The sequence below is a fragment of the Bos javanicus genome, chromosome 15, assembly GCF_032452875.1.
Source record: "Bos javanicus breed banteng chromosome 15, ARS-OSU_banteng_1.0, whole genome shotgun sequence".
In the NCBI taxonomy this organism is placed as follows: Eukaryota; Metazoa; Chordata; class Mammalia; order Artiodactyla; family Bovidae; genus Bos; species Bos javanicus.
Window position 1 is genome coordinate 41,942,284 of NC_083882.1, and position 6,979 is coordinate 41,949,262.

Here is a 6,979-nt window from a genome sequence, read left to right on the forward strand (position 1 = left end):
CTTCCCCAAATCTCAGCTGCCTCATTTTTTCCTGCAATGAAAACATTGTTTAAAGTGAAAACTTTCAGTTCAGTTCAGTTCAGTTGCTCAGTTGTGTCCGACTCTTTGTGACCCCATGAACCACAGCACAGCAGGCCTCCCTGTCCATACCAACTCCCAGAGTCCACCCAAACCCATGACCATTGAGTTGGTGATGCCATCCAACCATCTCATCCTCTGTCGTCCCCTTCTCCTCCTGCCCTCAATCTTTCCCAGCATCAGGGTCTTTTCCAATGAATCAGCTCTTCGCATCAGGTGGCCAAAGTATTGGAGTTTCAGCTTCAAAATCAATCCTACCAAAGAACACCCAGGACTGATCTCCTTTAGGATGGACTGGTTGGATCTCCTTGCAGTCCAAGGGACTCTCAAGAGTCTTCTCCAACATAACAGTTCAAAAGCATCAATTCTTCGGTGCTCAGCTTTCTTTATAGTCCAACTCTCACATCCATACATGACCACTGGAAAAACCATAGCCTTAACTAGACGGACCTTTGTTGACAAAGTAATGTCTCTGCTTTTGCATATGCTATCTAGGTTGGTCATAACTTTCCTTCCAAGGAGTAAGCATCTTTTAATTTCATGGCTGCAATCACCATCTGCAGTGATTTTGGAGGCCAGAAAAATAAAGTCTGACACTGTTTCCCCGTCCATTTGCCATGAAGTGATGGGACCAGGTGCCATGATCTTAGTTTTCTGAATGTTGAGCTTTAAGCCAACTTTTTCACTCTCCTCTTTCACTTTCATCAAGAGGCTCTTTAGTTCTTCTTCACTTTCTGCCATAAGGGTGGTGTCATCTGCATATCTGAGGTTATTGATATTTCTCCCAGCAATCTTGATTCCAGCTTGTGCTCCATCCAGTCCAGCGTTTCTCATGATGTACTCTGTATATAAGTTAAATAAGCAGGGTGACAATATACAGCCTTGATGTACTCCTTTTCTAATTTGGAACCAGTCTGTTGTTCCATGTCCGGTTCTAACTGTTGCTTCCTGACCTGCATACAGGTTTCTCAAGAGACAATCAGGTGGTCTGGTATTCCCATCTCTCTCAGAATTTTCCACAGTTTATTGTGATGCACACAGTCAAAGGCTTTGGCATAGTCAATAAAGCAGAAATAGATGTTTTTCTGAAACTCTCTTGCTTTTTTGATGATCCAGTGGATGTTTGCAATTTGATCTCTGGTTCCTCTGCCTTTTCTAAAACCAGCTTGAACATATGGAAGTTCATGGTTCACGTATTGCCAAAGCCTGTCTTCAAGAATTTTGAGCATTACTTTACTAGCATGTGAGAAGAGTGCAATTGTGCGGTAGTTGGAGCATTCTTTGGCATTGCCTTTCTTTGGGGTTGGAATGAAAACTGACCTTTTCCAGTCCTGTGGCCACTGCTGAGTTTTCCAAATTTTGCTGGCATATTGAGTGCAACACTTTCATAGCATCATCTTCCAGGATTTGAAATAGCTCAACTGGAATTCCATCACCTCCACTAGCTTTGTTCATAGTGATGCATCCTAAGGCCCACTTGAGTTCACATTCCAGGATGTCTGGCTCTTGGTGAGTGATCACACCATCGTGATTATCTGGGTCGTGAAGATCTTTTTTGTACAGTTCTGTGTATTCTTGCCACCTCTTCTTAATATCTTCTGCTCCTGTTGCTGCTGCTAAGTCACTTCAGTCGTGTCCGACTCTGTGCAACCTCTTAGACGGCAGCCCACCAGGCTCCCCCGTCCCTGAGATTCTCCAGGCAAGAATACTGAAGTGGGTTGCCATTTCCTTCTCCAATGCATGAAAATTAAAAGTAAAGTGAAGTCGCTCAGTCGTGTCCAACTGTTAGCGACCCCATGGATTGCAGTCCACCAGGCTCCTCCGTCCATGGGATTTTCCAGGCAAGAGTACTGGAGTGGGTTGCCATTAGATCCCTACTATTTCTGTCCTTCATTGAGCCCATCTTTCCATGAAATGTTCCCTTGGTATCTCTAATTATCTTGAAGACATCTCTAGTCTTTCCCATTCTATTGTTTTCCTCTATTTCTTTGCATTGATCACTGTGGAAGGCTTTCTTATCTCCCCTTGCTATTCTTTGGAACTCTGCATTCAAATGGGTATCTCTTTCCATTTCTCCTTTGCTTTTTGCTTCTCTTCTTTTCACAGCTATTTGTAAGGCCTCCTCAGACAGCCATTTTGCTTTTTTGCATTTCTTTTTCTTGGTTCCTGTCTCCTGTACAATGTCACAAACCTCCGTCCATAGTTCATCAGGCACTGTGTCTATCAGATCTAGTCCCTTAAATCTATTTCTCACTTCCACTGTATAATCATAAGGGATTTGATTTAGGTCATACCTGAATGGTCTAGTGGTTTTCTCCACTTTCTTCAATTTCAGTCCGAATTTGGCAATAAGGACTTCATGATCTAAGCCACAGTCAGGTCCCCGTCTTGTTTTTGCTGACTGTATAGAGCTTCTCCATCTTTGGCTGCAATGAATATAATCAATCTGATTTCAGTGTTGCCCATCTAGTGATGTCTTTGTGTAGAGTCTTCTCTTGTGTTGTTGGAAGAGGGTGTTTGCTATGACTAGTGCGTTCTCTCGGAAGAACTCTATTAGCCTTTGCCCTGCTGCATTTCGTACTTCAAGGCCAAATTTGCCTGTTACTCCAGGTGTTTCTTGACTTCCTACTTTTGCATTCCAGTCCCCTATAATGAAAAAGACATCTTTTTTGGGTCTTAGTTCTAGAAGGTCTTGTAGGTCTTCATAGAACTGTTCAACTTCAGCTTCTTCAGCGTTACTGGTTGGGGCATAGACTTGGATTACCATGATATTGAATGTTTTGTGTTGGAAACAAACAGAGATCATTCTGTCGTTTTTGAGATTGCATCCAAGCACTGCATTTCAGACTCTTTTGTTGACCATGATGGTTACTCCATTTGTTCTAAGGGATTCCTGCCCACAGTAGTAGATATAATGGTCATCTGAGTTAAATTCACCCATTCCAGTCCATCTTAGTTCTCTGATTCCTAGAATGTCGACATTCACTCTTGGCATTTCCTGTTTGACCGCTTCCAATTTGCCTTGATTCATGGACCTAATATTCCAGGTTCCTATGCAATATTGCTCTTTACAGCATCAGACCTTGCTTCTATCACCAGTCACATCCACAACTAGGTGTTGTTTTTACTTTGGCTGCATCCCTTCATTCTTTCTGGAGTTATTTCTCCCTTCATCACCAGTAGCATATTGGGCACCTACCAACCTGGGTAGTTCATCTTTCAGTGTCCTATCTTTTGCCTTTTCATGCTGTTCATGGGGTTCTCAAGGTAAGAGTACTGAAGTGGTTTGCCATTCCCTTCTCCAGTGACCACATTCTGTCAGACCTCTCCACCCTGACCCATCCATCTTTGGTGGCCCCACATGGCATGGCTTAGTTTCATTGAGAGACCAGGCTGTGGTCCATGTGATCAGATTGGCTAGTTGTCTGTGATTGTGGTTTCAGTCTGTCTGCCCTCTGATGCCCTCTCTCAGTGCCTACCATCTTACTTGGTTTTCTCTTACCTTGGACGTGGGGTCTCTCTCCACGGCTGCTCCAGCAAAGTGCAGCCGCTGCTCCTTACCTTGGATATGGGGTAGCTCCTCTCAACCACCGCCCCTGACCTTGGACGTGGGTTCTCTCTCCATGGCTGCTCCAGCGAAGCACAGCCGCCGCTCCTTACCTAAAGTGAAAACTTTAGCACTTTACAAAATATTATCATATACATAACCTATGTGCTGGACATGTGTACTTACTGCCCTCAAAAATATGATTAAATACTTGGTTTATTGCCCTGAAGTGTCTATTTCAGATTGATAATTTGCATTTTCAAGAACAGTGATTCTTTAACTGCATTGTTTTAGCATACTCTTTGCCATTAGTAGTAAGATGTACTGTGAATAAGTATCATCACTAATAAAAAAAGTATATAAAGTACCAAAGTTTGCAAATTATTTCCTTATTTAAAAAATTAGAGTGGATGCAATATTATCACTATAATAACATTCTTAGTAACTTGCATTCATATATGCTTTTTTACTTTGGAAAGAAAGGAATACTAGGAATCGCACATGAAGACTGTATCATCTAAGTTGCCATTAAGAATTTCTTTGGGCCATGCCACACAGTTTTCATGATCTTGAACCTGGGCCACTGCAGTGAAAGTACGAGTCCAGGGAATTCCCAACTACTAGTAATCTTGATCACTTTTAAGTAGTTTTTCTTGCAGGTTAACATTACCCATTCTCTAAATGTATTTTTTCTAAAGTAAATTATGGGGAATTCCCTGGTGGTGCTGTGGTTAGGACCCCATAGTTCCACTGCAGGGGTCCCAGGTTCCATCCCTTGTTAGGGAACTAAGATCCCTCAAGGCACCGGCATGCACCCCCCAAAAAAAATTATGAAATACAGTGAACTGAAAGTATTAGTCATCCTCCTCTACTTAGAGATCAGGTGTGTCTCTGGCCCATCTAATACAGAAAATTTTCTCCTGAAATGGGCTTCCCACTTCCAACTTACAAGTCCAATATCCAAAGGTATACAAGGTATCCATTTTGACGAAGTTAAACGTGGGCATCTGACATGCTACTATCTATCCCTTTAAGAACTTTATAAACTAAACACTAGTTTAGACTTTTGACATAGAAAAGAAGTGGCAAAGGGAAAAATATTAATAGACAGGGTCTTGGTTTATTTCATTCTGTTGGCCTAACAATATGCATCATAAGTAAGACAATCACATACCTTTACCTGGTATAGTTGTAGTTTATGCCCTGTCTCCCAACACAGTCATTAATGACACCCTTTCTTACCCAAAGCATAAAGTGCTTACAAGTGTTTATTTATATATAATCATCAACACAATGGATATGAACTTGAGCAAACTCCAGGAGATAGTGGAGGACAGGGAAGCCTGATACACTATAGTTCATGGCATTGCAAAGAGTCAGACACGCCTTAGCAACTGAACGATAATGACAACCCAATTTCTAGTACCATATACAGCATGCATTATATGCTCACTAAATATTTATGAAATGAATAAATTGATGATCCAAGTAGAGAATGACCTGTGAAACAGAATTCCAAGAATTTAGCTCTGCACTAAAATGCTTTGAGCACTGAAGTGGGCTGAATGGCAGTCCCAGAAGGTATGCCCATGTATAACCCATGAAACTTGTGAATATTACCTTATGTGGCAAAAGATATAAAGTTTAGGATCTCAAGAGAAGGAGTGTATCCTGAATTATCTGAGTGCAATCGTTTGTATCCTCATAAGAGAGAATCAGAGGGAGTTGTGTGACATGCACACAGAGCAGGCAGTGTGAGGACAGAACAGAGAGAAATGTAGCCACAAACCAGAAGCTGGAAGAGACAAGAGATGGACTCTCCTCTAGAGCCTCCATAGGACTAATACAGCCCTACCGACACCTTGGTTTTGGACTTCAGACCTACAGAACTGTGAAGAAATTAATTCCTGTTGTTTTAAGCCACCTACTTTGGGACAGTTTGTTATGGTATACACAAGTAACTAATGTAAGCACCTTAAACACTGCATGCAAAAGTCATTTTTAAAGTGGAATATCCCTATTCCTATTATAATTACTCATGTTGCTATAGGAGGGATCTTGATCTATTTGGAAAAGAATGAGATTCTGCCACACACTAACAGTTATTTTGGAAAAGTTACTCCTTTCAATTTCCCTGTCTGTAAAATTGGGAAAATGACACTTCCCTACTTAACCCCACATGACTTGTACTGAGACTCAAATGAGAAAAGTATATTGTATTCAGTAAATATTTATTGATGGCTATCATATGCCAGGAACTATTCCAAGCAGTGTATATAAGGGATGTAACAGTGAACATGACAGACAAGTTACCTGCTGTCATTGAGCTTACATCCTAATGCAATAAGCAGATAATATATAAGAAAGAATGCAAAAAATTATTTCAGATAGTGATAAGAACTATGTAAAAAAATAAGCAGAGTAATGTGGTAACAGTGCCTAGAAGAGGAGACATTACATTGGGTGATCAAGGAAGTCTTTTCTAAAAAGCTTATTCAGCTGAGACCTAAATTTTGAAAAAGACCAGCCATGTGAAAAACTGGAATAAGAAATTTTGAGACAGTGGTATTTGAAAAACAAGTAGCCATATCCTTTGTATGTTTGAGGACTAGAAAGCTTTGCATGAACTGAATGTGTTTGAAGAATAGGGGGAAAAAAGCCAGTGTGACTGAAGCAGAGAGGTCAGACAAGGTCAGAATGATGGTCAAGGGCTGGATCATGTAAGGCTTTGCAGACCACAATGAGAAGTTTGGATTTTATTGTGGATGTAATGTACATCCATGATCAAGGGATCATGAGTGTGGTATTATCTGATTGACATTTTTAAAAGATGGTATACTTGTGGGTAGAGAATGTAACGGAAAGCAAGAGATGAAGTTGAGAGACCTGTTAGGAGGCTATTGCAGGAATTCAGACTAGAGATAATGGTTAGATTCAAGGGAAAGCCATGTAGATCAAGAGAAGTGGACCAACTTAAGATATATTTTGGACATAGAACCAACAGAACTTTTGATGAATTGGATATGGGAGATGAGAGACAGAGGAATTAAGAATGATTCGCAGGTTTCGGGCCTTAGCAACTGGCAGATGTTGATCAATGGAGGAAAACCTGTTCTGAACATGTTAAATTTGAAATGCCTATTATATATATCCATGGGGAAATTTCAGTAGCCAATTTGATATATATCTGTAGCTTGCATGGGGGGAGGGGTGAATCAGAGATGGAGATATGAATGTGGAAGCCATCATCATGTAAATGGTATTTACAGTCATAGGACAGATTACTTAGAGGGAAAGTACTTAGAGGGAAGGGGCATCCCAGGTGGCGCTAGTCTGCCAATGCAGGAGATGGAA